The 22,065-nt window shown below is 43.1% G+C and overlaps 1 long non-coding RNA gene across 1 annotated transcript in view; it reads left to right on the top strand.

Moving 5' to 3' along the window:
• Window positions 1–12,810, top strand: part of LOC141981497 (uncharacterized) — a 77,581-nt gene extending 64,771 nt beyond the window's left edge. The window contains exon 3 of the long non-coding RNA XR_012637798.1: window positions 12,724–12,810. This is a non-coding gene — a long non-coding RNA (uncharacterized LOC141981497). The remainder of the gene's footprint in view (window positions 1–12,723) is intronic.
• The last annotated feature ends 9,255 nt before the right edge of the window (window positions 12,811–22,065 follow it).

Here is a 22,065-nt window from a genome sequence, read left to right as displayed (position 1 = left end):
CCAGTTTGTCCTCCAGCATTGGAACAGATCGCTGTTTCTTCGGTTGAGCACCAGATGAAGGAGTTGGCTTGTGTTTGGGGCCATGTTGTATGAAAAATACATATCTTTAAACACTAGAATCACACTCAGCGTGGAGAGATGCTCACACTTCGAGAGGTACACGGGAACTGAGACCGACTGAGGGAACAGCAGATTCACGTCTCCCATCTCACGCTAACTCCAGGGCATACGCTCATTGAGTGGAATGGTGAGCAGAATCGCCCGCATTATTTACAGGTATCCTGTTATTTTTCTTTTTTTTTTTTTTTGCTGAGCGCGTATAGTTGAATTCGCGTAAGTTAAATGCGCGTATGATGTGACTCACCTGTATGTTGTTGGCTCTGTTTTACCCGCATTCTGCCATATATTTCATGTAATAGCAGTCTCTGATGATGACCCAGCACAAGTTCATTTTAAGAACACTTTCACAGCAGATTTGACAAAACGCAAAGAAGATACCAGTGTAAGATTTCTAAAAATAGCTACAGCACTCAACCCAAGGTTTAAGAATCGGAAGTACCTTCCAAAATCTGAGAGGGACGAGGTGTGGAGAATGCTTTCAGAAATCTTAAAAGAGCAATACTCCGATGCGGAAACTACAGAACCCAAACCACCAAAAAAGAAAATCAGCCTTCTGCTGGTGGCATCTGACTCATGATGAAAATGAACAGGAGTTGGTCCACTCTGCTTTGGATCGTTATTGAGCAGAACCCATCATCAGCATGGACGCATGTCCTGTGGAATGGTGGTTGAAACATGAAGGGACATATGATCTTTAGCACATCTGGCACATAAATATCTTGCGACGCCGGCAACAACAGTGCCATGCAAACACCTGTTCTCACTTTCAAGTGATATTGTAAACAAGAAGTGGGCAGCATTATCTCCTGCAAATTGTAACCAAGTTTGTTGTTCTGAGCAATTGGCTGACGTAGGATTGAGTGGACTTGTAGACTCCAAAGTCTTACATTGTTTTATTTTTCAATGCAGTTATTTTTTTTTACATAATTCTACATTTGTAAGTTCAACTTTCATGATAAAGAGATTGCACTACAGTAGTTGTATGAGGTGAATTGAAAAATACAATTTCTTTTGTTTTTTACAGTGCAAATATTTGTAATAAAATAAATATAAAGTGAGCATTATACACTGTATTCTATGTTGTAATTGAAATCAATATATTTGAAAATGTAGAAAACATTCAAAAATATTTAAATAAATGGTATTCCAATATTGTTTAACAATTCAATTGATCACGCAATTAATTTTTTTAAATCGCGCGATTAATCACAATTAATTTTTTTAATCACTTGACAGACCTTTTAGCTCATGCAGTAGAAGCTCATGCACTAAGCTTCAGAGGTCCCAGGTTCGATCCTGCCTGCTGATGACCGGGGTCTGTTGGCGTTACAACTGGACCACGAACAAAGGGCTAGAGTGGCCACATTTTGGGACAGGGCTTGGAAGCCTGGGCATAATACAATGTAGATGCTGGAGCCCCAGGTTGGTACCCAGGATTCAACAATTCCTAATCTGGGGATACAAATGAGTGTAAACACTCAAGCCGTAGGTTCACTCAAGTTCTACTACCCGTGTGCTTACATTGCAGTGTAGTCCTACCCTCCGTGTCTTAAAAGTGGATTCACAGTGTGACATTCTCAGTTTATTCTACAGTCTCTGACACAGAAAGGACGTCTCTGGATTTGAAATAAGAAGTATTAGTATTGGGATATTTAATTGTTGAGACAACAGTTGTAATGCATACCAAATGGGGATGTTTTGTACTATGTGAAAAGTATAAATTTCACTTACTTAAGATTTTTCATCTAAGGATCTGAAAGAACTTTAGTCATGTTCATTAATACGTACAACACACATGTAAGATACTTTATATAAATATTCTGCCTGTTGTACAGATAAATAAACTAAGGCACAGAGTTTGAGTGATTTTTCCATATCCTACATGGTGTCAGTGACAGCCAGTATATTGAACTCAAGATTTCTCAGTATAATCTCCTGCTCAAGACACCAGACCTCCATAGTTGTTTTGTATCATAGCCAGTTTACACCAGATGATGACATATTTCTGGTATAATCTTTCCTGCTTTCCCCTTATACTGAAAGTGGCATTGCCCTCAAAAGTTAAGGGGTATTTCAGGCCCAACGTTTTGGCAAGGGCCTAAATCTTATTTTTTAGTTGTATTTGAAATTTGGTGTTTTCAGTGGCTTTGCAAACCTTTTATTGGATTTCTATTCAGATGGGTGGGTATGTCTTGAGTTGCACTTTGATTTTCCAGTATAAATTAATCCTAGCTGAATCCAAACAGAATTTCACCGGGTTTTGAGTCAAAACCATGGAGCAGTGCAAGTTTCTTGTGCTGTGACATAAAACGATAAAGCAACCAGGTTCTCTCAAAAGTTTTGTCAACTTTAGGGAAACTTCCAGAGAACCTGGGCTGAGTCTTGAGTTTGTGATGAAACTAGGTGAGTTGCATATGGTGGTTTCAGGTTTCATAGCAGAAATGTTACACAAATCAGGTTATAGGACTAAGGGCCTGACTGTGCACTGAGCTCAGTGGGGCTACTCATACTTGAAGTTAAGCATGTGCATAAATCTGGACAGGATTGGGCCCCAGATTAAGACCTGGTTATTAGTGAGTGTTCCTCCAGGGATTTCAGTGGGACTACATTTATTCAGAGCAGGTATGCATTTGGTCTATCGTCATATGGCTGCTGAAACCTTGTCATTGCCTCGCTGAATCCCATCAGACAAATAAAGAACTACAAGGAAAGATGGGGTATTTCTTCCTGTCTCTAAAATATGGCCAGATCAAGTTCTCATGTTTAGGTTACATACTGTATTAGTATTATTAATTTTAAAAAGAAGCCATTAATAATGGTCTCAACTATTCCACTTGACTTTCCTTCCAGGCAAAAAAGAGGTAGATATTAAATACAGTTGCCAAGCAAGAGGAAGTGGGAGATAAAAAAAGAATCATTAATAACACTTTGAGTGATACAATTCTGGTCGCTCTGTAGCATATTTTGGACATGTGTTCTGGTTTTCCTGATTTATTTTACTTATGGTTCTTGATTTATTTTAGTTATCACAGAACTGGCCACATATTTTTCACCCCTGTGGATTCTGCCATGTCTGTTTTAGTCAGTTGATTGAGAACTGTGTTGAAAAAATTTGAGACCAAGTAAAACATTTCCACAAATACATTTAAAAAAAACCCCATTGGTAGGTGTCAGACCCTCCATCCTAATTTTGTTATATTTAAGCAACTTTGATTACTAAAAAGTAAAATGCAGTGGATTGCCCTCCTCCTGTTGGATCATATTAAAGAAGTTCTGTATTAAAATCACAAATGAGTTTGATTCCCCATAGTTTAAATTCCAGGGTATTACTAATTAAGAGGTCTCTTGGTTTTTGGTACTGTTTCTCTCCCTCTCTGTGTGAAACTTGCAAGCTGCTAATTGTGTTAGTACATTCTAAGACAGAGTCTGTTCTCAAAGCAATTCTTTGTAACAACAACTACTCACACAGAGAGAGACTCAAAGCAATACTCTGTAACAACAGAAACAGCACCCAGAGACTCCCCGCCCTTTTGTTGTATTCATCTTGCTTTGTTAACAATTGTGATTAAAATAGAGATAGAGGATGTATGTGATGGATGCTTTGTGTGGATAATAACTGGCTGATCAGGGAGGTGCCAGCCTAAGAATCCAGTGTCCATCGGCTGAAGAAGGCGTCAAGTGGAAATAACCAGAGGACCCCCAGAGGGCAGACTGGAATCCACCCAACAGCCTCAAGGATGGGAGAACCAAAGAACAAGATAACATCTGGCAGTACGGAGCCGTCAGGAATGTGCCATCTGCTGATTGATTCAGCAACAGCATGATGAAGCAATTCCCATAGACTGGCATAGGAAGAAATTCCTATAAAACTGGACTCTAGACAGTGAGAACTTTGGGGGTCTGATTCTGCAAACCAACTTCCAGGAGCATCAGATGAGCATCTGACAAGACCCTGCTCCCTCCTCATGTCCAGGCCACATGGCTAGTGGCTTGGCATGAGCAACTCTAAGGCTAGTAACTATGATAACAACCTTGCAGAACCTGTGTGTGTGTGTGTGTGTGTGTGTGTGTATGAATGAATGTGTGAATAAATATGAGATTGAATGGAATGTTATAGCTATAACTAACTGCTTACTATGATTCTTTCTGTATTCACAATATATGTGGTATTTTGCCTTTTCCCCTTTAATAAGATCCTGCTGGTTTTTATTTTATTGGTATAACATCTCCACCTCAAGATTATCCTCCTCTCTCCTTTCTCACTGTGGACAGTACAACCATCATCCTTGTCATTCAGGCTCATAACTGAGTCTCATCTTTTGACTTGTGTCTCTCTAGAACCGTACAATCCAGCCCCCGTCTAAATCTTGCTGCTTCTTCCTGTACAACATCTCTAATATCTGCCTTTTCCTCTCTGTTTATATAACTACGTCTCTAGTCCATCATTTCCATTCATATTTTAATGACTACAACTTCCTCCTCTCCTGGCCTTTGACAAATGCCATATTGCTCCACTTATATCGATTCAGAAAGTTGCTACAAAGATAATTTTCCTGGGTCCCTACTTCAACCACATCAGCCCTCTCTCTGCATCGCACCCCTCTGCTGGTTTCCCTCTTTCCCACCGCATGAAACACACACTTCTTGTCTCCACTTTCAAGGCACTTCATGGTCTAACCCCAGCCCACTGATCATCTCTCTTCTGCAACTGAGACGTTGACTCCTGCCTAAATTCCACCAGTGATGCCAGTCTTGATTGCACATTTGTCAACTTTTCTAACAAGCACCTTTGTATTTCTCACATGCTGCCCCTCGTGCCTGAAACGGGATTCCTGTGTAGAAACCTCCAAAGTCTCCAAATCATGCTCCTTCATATCCCTTTTTTAAACTCTTCCCTGCCATTTTGCATAAAAAAAAAAAAAGGAAAAGAAACCAACAGCCCAAAACAATGGTTAGGCAGCTGGTGTGCTGTGTCTGCAGTATATTACACTATTCATAGTTATCTTACTGCTATCTTGTGCTCATTTCTGTTTGTTTGTTTCACCCATCTCTTCATCTCCCATCTTAGATTGCAAGGCTCTGTTGGCAGGAACCATCTTTTTGTTATTCATTTGTACAGTGCCCAGAACACTGGGGGCCTCATCCAGGACTACAATACTAATAATGAATAACAATTGTACTGTTTTCTTACTGCACTATAAGTACAGTTGTTGCAGTGGAGTTTGCTGATTCCTTAGGGCTTGTCTACACTGACAATTTACAGCACTGCTACTTTATCTCTCAGGGGTGTGAAAAAACACTCCCCCGAACACAGCAAGTTTCAGCACTGTAACGCACCAGTGTAGACCGTGCCCCAGCGCTGGGAGCTACGCCCCTCGTGGAGCTGGGTTTTTTAGAGTGCTGGGAGAGCTCTCTCCCACCACTCTGCTGCGACCACACAAGCCACGTTAAAGCACTGCCACGGCAGCGCTTTAGCATTGCCAGTGTAGACTAGCCCTAAGATGCCATTAGAGTTGTGTGCAATTAAAGAGTAGCTTAAAGGCCAGGGAACAAGGAAGGGTGCACACAGACACAAATGTTTTGGTGATATTTGTTAGTTCTTGGGAATCGAAGGTACAGTATTTGCATATCTGTTTATCTTCAATATGAAGTCAAACTATGGACACTTTTTTCTTCTACAGATGAAATTTGTGAAATACATCACAGCTAAAACAGGTTGGAAACCAGATTTTCTGTCCTGCCAAAATTTTTGAAATTTCAGAATATTTTTCATTCCAAATCAGGCCAAAATTTTCACAAGAAGAAATGGGAGAAAAAAAATTAATGTCAGGTCAATCAAAATATTTCATTTCAGTTTCAACCTTTTAATTTGTTAATATGTAAACTAAAGTCAATTTCAAAACAATGTGATTTTGAAATGAAACCCTGAAACATAATTCCCAAAATGTTGAAACAGGATGTTTTGACACTTTTTTTCAAAACTTCCCCCCCTCACTTTTCTACATGAATTTTTGTCAAAATTAATGCAGTATTGTGAAAAACTTTAGTTTTGTCAAAATGGCATTCTCTAACAAAACTTTTAACAAAAATTTTCTAGTTAGCTCTAATTCTGGCATTGTTTAGAAATTACCATCATGGCTGTAGCCTTCTTCTGCAAACTCCATCACAAGTTTTACAATACTTCATCTTGATCTGAGAAGGCTGTCTGCAAATCTCCACAGACCATATTTTGGCCAGTGTTGTATAACCAATTTTTCTTTTTTTGATTGTAGCTGTTGTAATCAGACCTTGATAAGAATTGCTGCCAGAGACATCCAATCAGCCCCGTGTTATCATCTGGAAATGATTAGAGCCTTCAAGGCAGATTGAAGCCATTTTGATAGCACTGATTAGTTCCTTATTTTAAATTGTGCCATTTCACCGGTAAGATTCTTGCCTAATTTACAGAGATTTTATTTATTACACTGTAAATAGTAAAACTAATTTTGTTGTGTGAACCTTAAACTGGCTATTGAAGCTGTAACTTTTGTAATTTGAAAGTCATGTGAATAGTGTTGGCTCTCTTGCAATACACAATAATCAATCATCATATCAGAGAGTTCAGTTACTTCTTAGTGATGTGGTATTGTAGCTGTTTGGCTTCATCTCCTGAGATGATTCTAAGCACCCTCACTGTGTGTGCCATACTTTGGGTTACCCACTGTGATGCTTTGGAGTTCAACCCAGCGTCAAAGGGGTAGTGTCACCGCCTGCCCTGCAACTCTGGGTTCCTTAAATGCTATGCTGCTGTGGCTCACAGCCCTGACACCAACAGCCAGCATCAAAGCATGCAGGTCAGACCCTGGTTTCCACTGCCCAATTACTTTTTGCAGGGTGACCCCAACACCCTTTCAGTCCTGAATTTCTTCAAAACTGTCTGCCCTGTAATGTCCAGCCCTCTTGCAGAAGTTAAATTTGCCATTCCTTTAAAGAGACATTACACTGCAGCTTATTCACTTAAGTGGGGTTGACAAATGCTCCACTTCAGTCAAAGCACCGAGTTGGCTTAAGTTTATTAACAAAAGGAATAGGTTTAAATGATATCAAGTAGAAAGAATAAAGATAAAAACAGTTACAAACAAAATGCTTCTAAGCCTAAAATTTTACTTAATCAGCTATAGTTCTTGTTCAAGATGGTTTCCCTACTTACAGCAAGTTCTCCAATGTGACTGACTGTTTCAGCCAGGATCCACCCTTACAGAATCAAAGTGCTGGTGTCTTTGTTCCCTCAAGAGATGGATAAGTCTGGGGTTCTCTCCCCTTTCTTTTTATAGTCCAGTAAACCTTTGAAATGTATTCTTTGTGAAGTAAGCCTAGACAAAGCATCTCTCTTGCTGGGGTGTAGATGCCCTGCTGTCTTCCCAAAATTCAGTTATCCTATGTCAAGAGGCAGGAAGGCTTCCTGGTGCAGTCTCCATCCCTGTCAAGGTTGTTAAGTGATCACTTTTCCCCACTTGCTCTCCTGATGGCTTTGTTCACCTTGCAAGTAAATGTGCTTTGCTTTGTCTTTGGTTACACCTTGCTTAATTTACGTTGGAAACACCTTCAAGCAGGCGGAACCACATTCCTTTTTCTGGAACAGGTGTTGCTTAGCCACCGCTTCCCAAATACATTTGAAGAACGTATCTCCAACACATAGCTATAAAGTCCTTTGTGGGTTTACTGTACATACAGCCCTCAAGAATATTAATGATCAGTCAGTTAATAGTTTCCCAGTGATATATTACATGCCACCTTTTGGGTATCTATCATGACAATAGGGTACCAACTGGCATTGGGGTGCTCTTAGGGTCACACCCAGCTTACTGCTCAAAGACATTGACTGCCTTTTTGAGTGGTGCCTTCCCTTGCAGTGTAAATGTGGTAACAGTCGGGGTAGCTCAAAGTGAAATTAGGGTTGCATCTATCAGAATGTTGAGATCCTCACCAAAAGCAGTCTCAGACACCCCTACCAACTCTTCTTCTTAACTGCTGGAAGCCTGGTGGTGACATGGGCCAGCTCTATACTAAAAAGTTAGGTCGATGTGAGTCACCTTGCACTGACCTATTTCTGCATATTTCTATGCTACGATTTGTCTCTGGCTGACATAAGTGCCCCATTAGTGCAAAGCTGTAAAACTGCCTCACAGAAAAGCCATGGTTAACTTACTGAGGTCGATGCGGTGTGAGTGTAGATACCGTGTGAGTGTGACCAGTGTCTACCCTAACAGTCCTCTGTAGCCCACGCCCTGCTACAGTGACAGCTCTGGTTACAGTTGTAAACTTCACAGCCCAGGGGTCACAGAGACTGGAATCCTCCCCCAGGCCTTTAAAACTCCCCATGTGTTTTTGAAGTTCCTTTTCCTGATTGCCCACCGTGGTGAGCACACCTACCAGCTTGCCCTTGTGTGCAACTGCTCAACTAATCATGCTGGCTCAATGCACTAGATGCACTCCTGTCTGGAGTAGACAGTAGGTATTGGATCTCCTGGGCCTGTGGGGAGAAGAGGCTGTGAAAACATAGCTACGGACCAGTCGTAGAAATATGGACATCTGTGAACAGATTGCATGGGGGATGTGGCAGGGGGTATCCAGCCATGCCAGGACCTATTTGAGAGTCTGCCACAGTCTGGTCAGTCCCACCAGTCAAGCACAGATGAGCCTGATGAAGGGGGCAGGACCTCAGGTAAGTGTGTGCAGACATTTTTCCTTAACAGTGTTTAAATTCAAGGATGGCGCCCAGCCCATCCTCATGTTAACGAGGAACAAGTATCGACTGTAAATTGTTTTACTCCTATGAGATGAGGTAGAGGTACAGCAGAGGTAGAGTTGGCATCTGCTTTTCATTTTCCTGTCAGGTGAAGCGGGGGCCGATTGGCATGCAGAGCACTTTGTTTATGAATGTAGGGCTGTCCCTTTTATCCTCCTGAGATCTCAGTGAAACTTGTGGAGATAGTCAGCAGTCCTCTTCCAAAGCTTTCTAGGCAGGGCTGCCTTAGTTATTCCTCTGCGGCAGGACACTTTCCCATGCCACTCTGTAATGATTCAGCTGGCACCATTGCAGTAAAGAGGCTAGTGGCATACAGGCCCAGGCAGCTGTGGGATGCCAGTAGCCACTGTGTGCTCAGTGCCTTTGTTACCCCCAGGAATGAGAGATCAGCTAAAATCACCACCGCCTGTGGGAAACAGTCAGTGGTGCAAGTAGAGATCATTTCTTGCCAGTACGCTGCATTCCTGGGAGGGACAAAAAGCTGGGGCATGTGACTTCCCCACGTGACCCCCCACGTGACTCCTCCCTGCCCCACCCCCAGCCCCACCCCCAGCCCGGGGCCCCCGCACTCTCCCTGTCCCCACCCCATGATCCACATCCATCCCATGTTACCTCGGGGGGGCTCTGTCCTCCTCCCGCTGCGCCAAAGACTTCTGCTGGTACAGACCTCAGCCCTTCCACGCAGCAGCTCCGTTTCCTGAGGCCTCCTGCCTGGGGTCTGTACAGCAGCCTCGCTGGAGGACAAGGCTGGCAGGGGCTGGGGGCGGTACAGCAGCCGCGCCAGAGGAGCTGCCGGCATGGGGCTGCCCAGTGGCCCCAAGTTCTGCTCCTTTCACTGCTGCGGTTCCCAGGAGAGCCCTCAGGCGCTCTCAGCTCCTAAGAAAGTCCATATCCATCTTCATCTCTTGGTGCAGGGGCTCCTCCACCTCAAGTGGTGGTGGTGGTGAGGGGTTTGAGAAGCACCTTTACTTCCCACTTGAGTGGAGAGTATTTCAGCATCTCCTTTCTGCTCCTGAATCAAAGCAGCATCCCCTTGTTATGCCTTCCAGGAAGCGTGGGAGAAGGCCCAGCAGTGACAAAGTGCTCTATGGTGTCATTCAGCTCAGCCTGCTGATCAGTGTTCAGTGCCTTGGGCCTGCTCTCAGGCAAAGAGAGACAAGGGCCAACCCATTTTCTCGCCAGTGGAACTGACTCACAATGTCAGCTGCTGTTCCAGACTGCTTGTGATGGATCCTTGGAGACTTGCTCCCAAATTCAGAGGCCCTTTTTGAACACAGGACCCAGATATCTGCCAATAGCTGCCTTAATCCATCCATGTCAGTTCTGTGGTAAGGAGAACAACAAAACAACAACAAAAGAAGAGATTTCATGGGATATGTTTTGTGACATACTGAGATAAAACACACATAAACCTCATAATCTTAATGCATATCTCAGGCACTTATATAGCCCTCATCTGAACACCTCACAGATAGGGAAGATAGGGATAGGGAAGTACTGTTATCCCCACGATACAGATAATGGTGTAACCCACACACCTTCGGGGTGTGGCATTCTGTCCCATCTAGTGGCACCGAGAACACTTAGAGAGGTAAAATGAGTCTGCTTTGCAGCCTTAGCTAACAGCTAGTTGACATTACTTCATGCAGTAGTGTTGGATCATATTAAAGAAGTTCTGTATTAAAATCACAAATGAGTTTGATTCCCCATAGTTTAAATTCCAGGGTATTACTAATTAAGAGGTCTCTTGGTTTTTGGTACTGTTTCTCTCCCTCTATGTGTTAAACTTGCAAGCTGCTAATTGTGTTAGTACATTCTAAGACAGAGTCTGTTCTCAAAGCAATTCTTTGTAATAACAACTACTCACACAGAGAGAGACTCAAAGCAATACTCTGTAACATCAGAAACAGCACCCAGAGACTCCCCGCCCTTTTGTTGTATTCATCTTGCTTTGTTAACAATTGTGATTAAAATAGAGATAGAGGATGTATGTGGATGGATGCTTGGTGTGGATAATAACTGGCTGATCAGGGAGGTGCCAGCCTAAGAATCCAGTGTCCATCGGCTGAAGAAGGTGTCAAGTGGAAATAACCAGAGGACCCCCAGAGGGCAGACTGGAATCCACCCAACAGCCTCAAGGATGGGAGAACCAAAGAACAAGGTAACATCTAGCAGCACGGAGCCGTCAGGAATGTGCTATCTGCTGATTGATTCAGCAACAGCATGATGAAGCAATTCCCATAGACTGGCATAGGAAGAAATTCCTATAAAACTGGACTCTAGAAAGTGAGAACTTCGGGGTCTGATTCTGCAAACCAACTTCCAGGAGCATCAGATGAGCATCTGAAAAGGCCCTGCTCCCCCCTCATATCCAGGCCACCTGGCCAGTGGCTTGGCATGAGCAACTCTAAGGCTGGTAACTATGATAACAACCTTGCAGAACCTGTGTGTGTGTGTGTGTGTGTATGAATGAATGAATGTGTGAATAAATATGAGATTGAACGGAATGTTATAGCTATAACTAACGGCTTACTATGATTCTTTCTGTATTCACAATAAATGTGGCATTTTGCCTTTTCCCCTTTAATAAGATCCTGCTGGTTTTTATTTTATTGGTATAACAGTAGAGGCTCATGCACGAAGCTCCAGAGGTCCCACGTTCAATCCCACCCGCCGCCGACTGGGGCCTGTTGGTGTTACAATGGCACAGCAACTTAGAGCATGCCTACCTTGCAGCTGCGAGTGAGCCTCTCAGCCCAGGTAGTCAGCCTCCCCGCAGCGTGTATGTTGTAGGTACCCAAGTCCAAGCCAGCCTGAGCCCATGGGTCCAAACTTGGGCAGCTTGCCTGAGCCACCAGCTATGCTGCAATGTCCACACTGCTAATTTTAGTCCACTAGCTCAAGCTAGCATGAGTCTGTCTCCTTGGGCTGGGAGGCTCACTCACACACAGCTGCAGTGTAGACATACCCTAAAGCCTTGGCAGTACCATGTAGGTTACGTGTAGCCACACGACTCAGTGAAAAGCAGGCTGTGCCCACACTGCAGTGTGTACACAATAGTGTGTGGCTGCCTTTGGCAGGGAAAGGCTCCAGCAGTTGGGAGCTGCTGGAGGTTTTCCTTGCTGCCTCAGCCTTCTCCTGCTGCTGGAGTCTTTCACTGTGGCAGGGAAAGACTCCATCAGTGGAGAGGCAGTGGAATGCTATGCTCCCAAAAATAGCAGTGGAGATATGGGAGACAACTGCTTGGGCAAGCAGAGAGCCATCTAGGGCATATACCCTAAGGTTCTGGTGTGTCTTTAGTGTACTTGCCTAAGCAGTGCCTCACCATCGACACTGCTGATTATACCTGTGCAAGGGGCGTTTGCAGCATCTGGACTCTACATGCCACTGTAACCTGGGTGTCTTGCCAGGGTCATATAGGAAGTCTGTGGCAGACCTGGGAATTGAAGCCATATCTTCTGCACCCTAGGCTAGCACCCTAACCACAGGGCTACCCTTCCTTTCGGGAGTCAAAAATTCTTTGCTTGTCTTAGTTTTGACAAACTATTGGAGTTAAAAAAAAAAAAAAAAAAAAGGGGGGGGGGGCAATTTCCCCCTACATGGTAGCATTGCAGTAGCTTCCAAACACAAACCATCCCCTCCTGGAGTGGACTGACTACACATGGGGAAGCTGGGTACTTTGTGTGTCTCTCCTCCCTCCCCCCCGGAAGCAAAGAACCTGAATGTTGCTCAGTAAAATCATGTAATCATGGTCTGTTTTAAATCTCAAAGCATCACCACAATAAGTTCTTAAATTATTATTCGTTCCATTCCAGTTGGGCATGCCACGTGCAATGCAGGGGAGAGAGAACTTCTTGTCCCCATTCTCCACGCATTTGTGCAAGAGCCAAGGGAGAGGAGCAGCCCAGGAAGAGTGAGAAGTGGTGAGTGCAGAGCAGTGCCACTAGCATAGCAGTGGTCAGAAACATTAGGGCTTCAGCCCTACCCTCTGGTTAAGCTCTGGTGGTGTTGCACTTGTGTGTGCAATTGCATGTGGTAGAGTCTGATCTTTTAAAAGCACTGAGACAGTATGTGTCTGAGGGAAGGATGTCGCTCTTAGACTTGGAAATGGAAAGAGGACACTTTGTTAGTATTCAAATAGTATTTACAATAATGTTAGATCCAGTTGTAAATACAGGTGAAGATGTGGGCTTCTCTGCTGAGGTCACCCTGGAATGAGGTCTCCAAACACCTAGCAATTATCCTCCTCTCCATCTGGCTCTCAGGAAAGAATCAGACTGGGGATAAATCCTTTGGTCTGTCAGAAGATTCAAGTGAACTACAATTAAAAGTTATTCACCATAAAAGAACATTGCTTCTAATGATTTTTATCAGCAAAAACATTCCTGGGCAATAGCATGATAACGGAATTAGAATCTCATACATTTTCAACTTTCTGATTTACACCAGGCAATAAACTTTGGTGGTTTTTAAAAAAATACATTACTAATAAAACTAACATTGCACTGAGAGTCTCAGTTCCTGGTCTGAGATAAATTATTATTTTTTTATTGATTGACAACGCCCTTTTTCTCAGTTCTGCATAATTGTGTTTGGTGGCTAGAACTTCTCTGAGAGAAAGGTATGTTTCTCCCTCAGATCTGAATGGTTACCCTCTAAATCATTCTTAATTAAATCATTAAACTTTGAAGCTTAAAATAAGGGAGGTGGGAAGGTATAAAATATGTTCTTGTATGCTTTTGTGTTAATTTATGTCTTATGTTGAATAGCAGGGAAAAGCAAGTTAAGCATTTTTTTAAAACCACATGATCAGTATAATTGATGCATTCAGCCTATAGAACATACATATAATAGTCCATTGTAATAATAAGATTGGCCAGCCAATACTTTGCCTTGGAGACCATTACTTAAGCAGATGACTCTTGACCCCTTTCTTTTAGAACTTCCAGAGGTTTGCTAGAAAGAACTTTTTTGTGCCAGTCAGTCTTTAACATCTCCCCCTGGGCAGACTCAGTTTTTCATTTAACTTACTTTTGAACATTAATCCTCCTTTTATCCTGAGGATCTTTATGAGAAGTGGATTGAGTTTGGAGCCTTTTCATAACAGCAGTTGTAAATGGTTCCTTCTTATGGGTATAAATCTGTCACAATGAAGCAACGATGTATGTGCTACAAGACAGATGTATTTTTTAAAGGAAAAATGTTACTAAACAATGAGCAAGCAATGTGCTGCATAGTGTATTTAAGATTACTTACCTTTGCTATCTCTCTAGAACTAATGTGCTCCCAAATCTGTAGATGGTTAAAGAAATTCAGTATATAGTGAACAGATATGAGAATGTGGAACAAGTTGCTCTAATGAAGAGTCAGATATCTTTTGACATAACTCATATATCTACCATTAGTGCCCAGTTCCTGCGGTTGTTGACAGGCATAAGAAATGGACAGAGAAGGATTTGCAACCCAAAGAGCAAACCTGATTAAAGCATCCAGTTTAAACAGATGCTGACTCAGGAAAAGAAGAATGTTGGCCAAAACCTTATAGACTTAAATAGAGCAGAGCAAAGTAGGTGGTTGCTTTGTGACATCATTGGAAGGCAAAGGGCATAACAGTGAAAAAAATGTTTGAACAGGAATGCCAGAAATTATGAAAGAAAGGACATTCATGGTGTTGTGTACTTGCAAAATAGACCAGAAAGACTACTGCAGGAAGGAAATGGAATCAAATTAGAGCTGCTATAAAGAGACCAATTCCTCTTTTTGTGTTAATCTCCTCCCAGAACACCCAAGCGTTGGCTATTGCTCATCTCTTCATTCCAGAGCCACCATCTTTCATCTTCCTCTCCTCTACATAACACCCTATCGCTCTTTTTTCAATTGCAGTGACTGTCATGTCTGCAGTCTTATTGCAGAATCATTTGAGTTGAAAGGAACCTCTAGTTAGTCACCTAGCCCATCAGTTTGCATCATGATAGAAATGCTTTTATTAACCATATGCCATCCCTGTTAGAAAGATAACAAGTCTAGCACTGACTACACCCACTATGTTTTATTGCCCAACCATCAATTCCTTTCACTTGGAATTACAGAGCTTGCAGTGTGCTCTGAGATCTGTTGTTCAAAAGGAAATTTACCAACAGCATCCTCTTACATTAGAGACCAAAGTGTCAACTCACCGTGTGCCTAATCTCAACTGGACCGTAGCACTGGAATCTTTGGCATGCTCCCCCAAAACCCAGATTTCCTACATGAGATGCACTGTGAGGTGAAACAAAGGAAATTTTGTTTTTAATCTGAAGTGGTTTGTTCTATTAGAGCTGCAGATAGCCCAAAGAGAGTATTGCTGCATGAAAAGTTATTGAGTTCCCTGATCTCTTTCCCTCCTAGAAGGCCTGAACTGGGCTTCTGGAATAGATTATAAGGAAATCAAACATCCCCTATAAAAGAAAAATACAGTAAAAAATAGCATACGATCAAATGGACTGTGATCTTAAAACAAACACATTTTCAAAAACAAAGCATGTCAGTACCAGTGAAAATCATTGTCAAAAATATAGTTCCAATATCAGTCATGGAGCCAACAGACATGTTTTCATTGTTTCTTTCCTCTGTTGCCATGAGATAAAGATTAATTCTTTGCCCAGCTGAAGGGCCACTCCGAAGACCATGCCCAATTTACAAAATGGAACAAATTGCAGTTGCCTTCATCTTTAATAGGAGAATGAGGTCCCAGTGTGTGATTATTATTACTAGTTATTACTTGCATCATGTGTACCACATATTATTCACAGTTCCATAGAGTGTGCACAGTGCTTTATAATAAAATTGAAGAGGAATTCCCTGCCCCCAAAAGTTTACAGTCTAAATCAAGACAAGAAGAACAGGGAGGGAGATGAGAAGGGGAGGACAAAGGAGAAGGCTATGTGTAGGGAGTCATATGGGAGGCTAATACAGGAATCTAGAGAACAGTGATGCAATGCTCCAGCTTGATAAGGTTGGCCTTCTGCATGGCTCATTGCATTCAGAGAACAGTGTTCTCTGTGCACATGGTCCTCTCTGTTAAAGATGGAGGGTGGTTGAATTCCACATTTTAGCCAACTTGGCAGCCTCATCTTAGATTTTAAACCTCATTTTCTCAAAGAAAAGTAATAGCTATAAAAAAATCCTCTTTAATATTTCCCAACTAAAATATAATCAAGCTTGATTCCATGCACTGGCTTTGTAGATGTTCCTCCTTTCTCTCCTCACTGCTTGACCTTGTTGAGTTAGTCAGGAAAAGCAACAAAGTGCTGCTTTGAGTTCTGTAAATCTTGGTCCTCGTGTTTCCTGTAAACAGGTCCAGCTGCGAAAGTTAAGCAGGAACTTGGGTCGATGCTGTCAGGATGCCATTACAAACACTGAATGTCAGAAGAATATTGGACAGAAAACACTGCTTAAACATCAACATTGTTTTTTCAAAGCATGAAATGCTGCTCAAATGTATATAATAAATATTTCGTTGTATATCATGGGGAGCTTTCATGAAAGTCTCAAGATTAGCTGGAAATCAGGACAAGCCACGAGCCTGGCTGCCTCATAAGTATGAAAGTATTTTTCTGGGGTATTTTTTCAAGGAAGTTCCCTAGCATATGGACAAGGCAGAAATGCAGCATCCTTGAGAGAGAGAGAGAGAGAGTCAGTCAGCCATACTCTAATGAGAGAGAATCTTTTAAATTGAGATTTTAAAAGAGGGAAATTACTGGGAAGAAGGATTAGGGAAAGTTCAGTGAATGGGAGAACTATGGAAAGAGTAATCTTCCTTCTCCAGTACACAGATAGAAATTTCTTGCGGAGAGGCCAAAATTATGATTAGATAGGGACTATGAAGTCAGAATCCCAGGAGAGGTTTGTGAACCAGAAGGAGAACTTTGAAGTGGATTTGAAGCTGATGTGAAATTTGTTGTTGGTCTCAGTCTATTTCCTACTAGCCAGATGTACTTGCACAGAAAACGCTATCATGTTCAGCATCAATTGGCAGTTTCAGCAGAGAGGCAAGGACTCAGTGAGCCATAGAGCCTCAATTCTGGAGCTAGACTCTTTTTTGCGGGAGGGGGTTTGGCACAAGATGGCAGGGTGGTGTGGGGAAAACATGCACTGCCACTTCCCTGTTGCACCTTTAAGGCACCTTCCATCAGAGGATCTCAAAGTATTTGACAAACATTCAGAACCACAATGGAGTGAGGCACTTCAGTGTTGTGTTGTCCCCTTTGTTTCACAGAAGGGGAAACTGAGGCATAGAGGTTGTGACTTGCCCAAAGTAACAAATGGATCACTTCAGCCTACAAGGCTATCATGAACGTTGAATTCAGTTGAAACATTAAAAGAAATAAATGGATAAGATGGTTAAAATGATGCGTCTATTCAGAGATGATGTAGCCCTCATTTTGAGCACAGAAGAAACCTGCGTTCTGCATGATGCACCCCCTTAAGGCTACAGAGCTAATAAATGTTCTGTTGTAACTGCACTTCTTTTCAGAAGTGCCTTTCTTTTCTAATTAAAAGCAATTCTTTTTTCAGCCTATTTGTTTTAGTTTTACCAGTTTAAAATGTGGCTTTCCAACACTGTGAGGCTTGGGGAATAGAGGAATATGAGTTGCAAAATCCCTAGACAATCTTCTTTCTTGGCATGAAAGTTGTTGTTACTGCATTGTTTTTATTATTCATCAAAAGGAAAAAAACTTTTCAAATACATCAATATGCCACATAATATAAGCTCTTCCCAACCACTGCTTTCCCTCTCTTACCCCCCACCTCCACCTCTTATTTTTATAAGTAATCGGGTTGTAACTACAAAGTCAATTTCAGGTCATCTTTCATTAGGTCAAAATATATCCTTATTGGCAAGCTATTTCCCTATTATTCAAGAATACACATATTGTTTTACTTATAGCTGTGTGTTGTATTTTATGTTCTCATATAAAAGTTATGCCTGGATATTATAACTAGAGCAAACTGGAATTTGGTTTTTGTTTTTTTAAATGAGAGAACAGATTCATTATGTTTACCTTTTCGGTGTATCTTTTTAGTTCTCAGCATGATTAAATAGGCTTTGTATGTAGTAATGTAAACCTACTGTTTGCTATGGGAATTTGTCCTAGTCCAGTTAATAATTAAAGAGGAATTGGGATAGTTAATTAGTAGGCAAATTCTCTCCCTGCCACAAGGGGCAGCAAAAAAAGGCATTTCAAGGTTTACTTGTACTGCTTTAGTCCTCTGTACCTGGAAACAACTATTTGAAAACAGAAGTTGAAACTTTAGAATTGAGGCCCAGTTCAGCAAAGCACTTAAGTTCCATTGATTTCAGCATGTTCTTAGGTATTTGCTTACATGATTAGCTGACTTCAGGCAGAAGCTTGCAGTTGTAACACTTTTTTACTAATTGTATCACTGTATTTGGTGCCTAGATAAATTGTTGCCTGGCACCTTATAAATTCCTAGAGTAAAACAAATGAGCTTTCTGCACTGATGCCTCAAGATCTGTAGGATTTCCCCATGGATCTTAGGATATTTGTGACATTGCAAGGCCAAATCTCCATCCACCAGAGGAGATGATATGGTGGGAATTCTTCAAGCTTTAAATTTTCTATTTAATTTTGGCCTTCCTGTGTTTTTTCTTTATGCTGGAGGGCATAATCTGGAGGGCACAAGCACATTTTAAACTGCTCACAAATTTTCATCTGAGACCCACCAATATTCTTGTGTATTAGTTTATAAATGATTTGAAGATGCCCGAACTGTAAGTCACGTATGTCTCCTGCCAAAGTCCTCTGAAACTGAGTATATTGGATATTTTGGAGTTGGGCTGTTTTGGAGTTTGCTTAAGTTTATTTCTTTCACGTATGCACATACAAAATGCGAGTGCTCATGGTTCACTACATAGTAGTCTAGAAAGGGCTATGATATTTAACGAGCATCTGAAGTTCAAGGTGGGAGCTAATGAGTGTGTACTCTGTGTCACATCAACCAAAGTATTCCAGTAGTCTTCTTTGAATATTTATAGGTCTCTTGCATTGCTTCATTCTGACACCATTCATTAAAGAAATGGTTTATGGATAGTTTATGTGTGTATATATATATATATATATATATATATTTTTTTTAAAAATTCTTTCTTTTGTGGAGGAATTGCATGGTGTATCTACTGTCTGTTCCCCTCTGGATAGCTCGGAAACAATGAGCAGTAGTACCTAGTGCTTCAGATTCCTTAATGTTCTCACTGAGTCCAGTCAGCAGGACATGGATATAACTTTAAGAGTATAGCAAGACAAATGATAAGGTATAGAGTAAATTTAAATGATAGTGCAATTGTATATTCCACCTTTCTCTTTTTGAGTTGATTTAACTGATCAGATCTTTGTCCACAATGGTTCACAGATTGTTCTTGAAATACCTAGGGAATCCCTTACAAGCATAGGCGCCGATTCTATGGGTGCTGCGGGGCTGGAAAAATTAGCGGGTGCTCTGCACGCACTGGCAGCCAAGCTCCCCGTGCCCCCGCCTCGCCTCCTCCCCCTCTCTCCCTCCTGAGCACACTGCATCCCTGCTACTCCCCCCTCCCTCCCAGTGCTTCCCGTCCACTGCCTAACAGTTGTTTGGCAGTGTTTAGGACTTTCCAGGAGGGAGGGGGAAGGAGCAGGGACATGGCGTGCTTGGGGGAGGAGGTGGAGAAGAGGTGGGGCAAGGGCGGGGACTTGGGGGAAGGGGGTGGAATTGGGACAGGGAGGGGGCAGAGCTGGGGTGGGAAAAGGTGGGGCGGGGATGGGATTTTGGGGAAGGGGGTGGAATTGGGGTGGGGCAAGGGCGGTGCAGGGGCGGGGCTGTGGGGGGGGTGTCGAGCACCCACGGGGCAGTGGGGAAATCGGTGCCTATGCTTACAAGTAAGGATAGTCTTCCTCCAAGCATGCCTTATTCACCTATAAAATAGCCCAGGGAATGTTCTTTTGTATTTACCTTAATGTTAATTGCAGCTGATAATGAATGTTGCAGTTTAAGGGATATTTGTTTTTGATTGCTGATACCTAAAAAACAACCCAGGTGACTGGATGGGCAAATAATGTGGTTCTTTTTAACTTGATCATGAATACCTTTGTAGTTTGGCTTCATGTTGCATGGTTTTACGGATACAATGGTCAGCAGTTCCTTGTTTTAAGCAATTACTGCCAAATTGGGGGACTGAGCTGCAATGCAGCCATTTTGCATTGGAACACGAAGAGATACTGACCCTCAAGTTAGTGTTGCCCCATTAGTCCAAGTAGTTAGGCAATATTCAGGGCTTTGCAGGATTGTTTCCATTAGGAGGAGAAATGGATGATATGAGTCAGGTATTTCTTTGGTGCAATCCTATATATTTACAAATAATGTGCACTAAATTCTGTTTCCCTGACCAGATGAACAAACAACGGCAGGCAGTTTCCTTGCTCAGAGATCCCCAAGCCTGCCTTTCCAGCACGTTCTGTGCCCAAGGAGCTCTGCCTGTGTTTGCAAGGTGAGAACTCCTCAGATCACATGGCTTAGCTTCCAGTTAGGCTTTGCCCTGGGGCCTACTGAGTTGCGTGGGGGTTTCACCTCTCTCTCTCCCTAGTGGACTTAATTGCTCCTTCCACTGAACTTGCAAGACAGGTGTTTAGCACACCCAGGAGCTTTAACCAGTTCTGTGATGGTCTGTAGATCAAAGACCCACCTGACGGCAGCCATTAATTTCTCCCTGCTTAATAATAGTCTCGCGAACTACGGAAAAATCCCCACCCCCTGGGGACACCAGCATACCAGTCCTGCTGCTGAAAGTCAAGGAACTAGCATGTTTTGGAGCTTCTTTATACCCTGCTGATCTGTATCAGCCCCATGAGGCTAATGGTAGGTGGCATCTTTTAATCAGCCCTTGTTAGGGTTGCCAACCCTCCCAGATTGGCCGGGAATCTCCTGGAATCGGAATTGGTCTCCCAGTGGCTACTGAAACCAATCCAGGAGATTTTAATAGGCTGCTAAAAGTCTGGTCGGTGGCGCAGTGGGACTAAGGCAGGTTCCCTGCCTGCCCTGGCTCCGTGTGGCTCCTGAAAGTGACTGCAGGTCCCTCTGGCTCCTAGGCGCCAGGGCATCTAGAGAGTGTCTGCGCACTTCCCCCACCTCGAGCGCCAACTCCACAGCTCCCATTGCCAGGAACCGCAGACAACGGGAGTTGCAGGGGCGGTGCCTGCAGGCAGGGGCAGCATGCAGAGCCACCTGGCAGCCCCTAAGCTTAGGAGCCAGACATGCCAGTCACTTCCGGGAGCCACCCAAGGTAAGCACTGCCCATCTGGTGCCTACACCCCTTACTCCCTCCCACACCCCAACCCCCAGCCCTGAGCCCCCGCACCCAAACTCCCTCCCAGAGCCCGCACCCTGCACCCCCTCCTGAACCCAAACCCCATGCCCCAAGCTCAGCCCGGAGCCCCTTCCCACACTCTGAACCCCTCGGTCCCCCCCCCAGCCCATAGCCCACACTCCCCCAGCCTGGTGAAAGTGAGTGAGGGTGGGGAAGAGCAAGCGACAGAGGGAGGGGGGATGGAGTGAATGGGGTGGGGCCTCGGGGAAGGGGCGGGGCAAGGGTATTTGGATCTATGCGATTAGACAGTTGGCACCTCTAACCCTTGTGCTGCTCTGAGTTACACTGGACGATCAAGCTCAAGGCAGCACAAAGGCCACCTTTGCATTCTCCATCCCTAGCTACTGGGTGGGCTCTGCTGGGGTTGTAGCCAGTGATCTGGGCCATGGTTCAATCATCACAAAAGCAAACTCTGTTTTAACCATGTTGGGGAGCTACTGTGTTGTAGACACAAGAATAATTACAGATCAGATGGGAACATAGTAGGCACAGCCTTTCATGATAGAGCCATATTTAGCCAGCAGCCCCGCTTTGCTTGAGACTTTTTTTTATCATTGGCATAAAGAATCACAACCATCCTATGGATGCAGTGCTGTTGTAGCCGTGTCGGTCCCAGGATATTAGAGGGACAAGGTGGGTGAGATTCTGTCTTTCATTGAACCAACTTCAGTCCAATAAAAGATATTGCCTTACCCACCTTGTCTCTCTAACCATTCTGTGGAAAGACAAGCTGTTTCTCAGTCAAAAAATGATCTAT

This window comes from Natator depressus, chromosome 2 (genome assembly GCF_965152275.1).
Source record: "Natator depressus isolate rNatDep1 chromosome 2, rNatDep2.hap1, whole genome shotgun sequence".
Taxonomy (NCBI): Eukaryota; Metazoa; Chordata; order Testudines; family Cheloniidae; genus Natator; species Natator depressus.
Note: the sequence above shows the minus strand (reverse complement) of the source record. Positions and strands in the feature narration are given on the sequence as shown.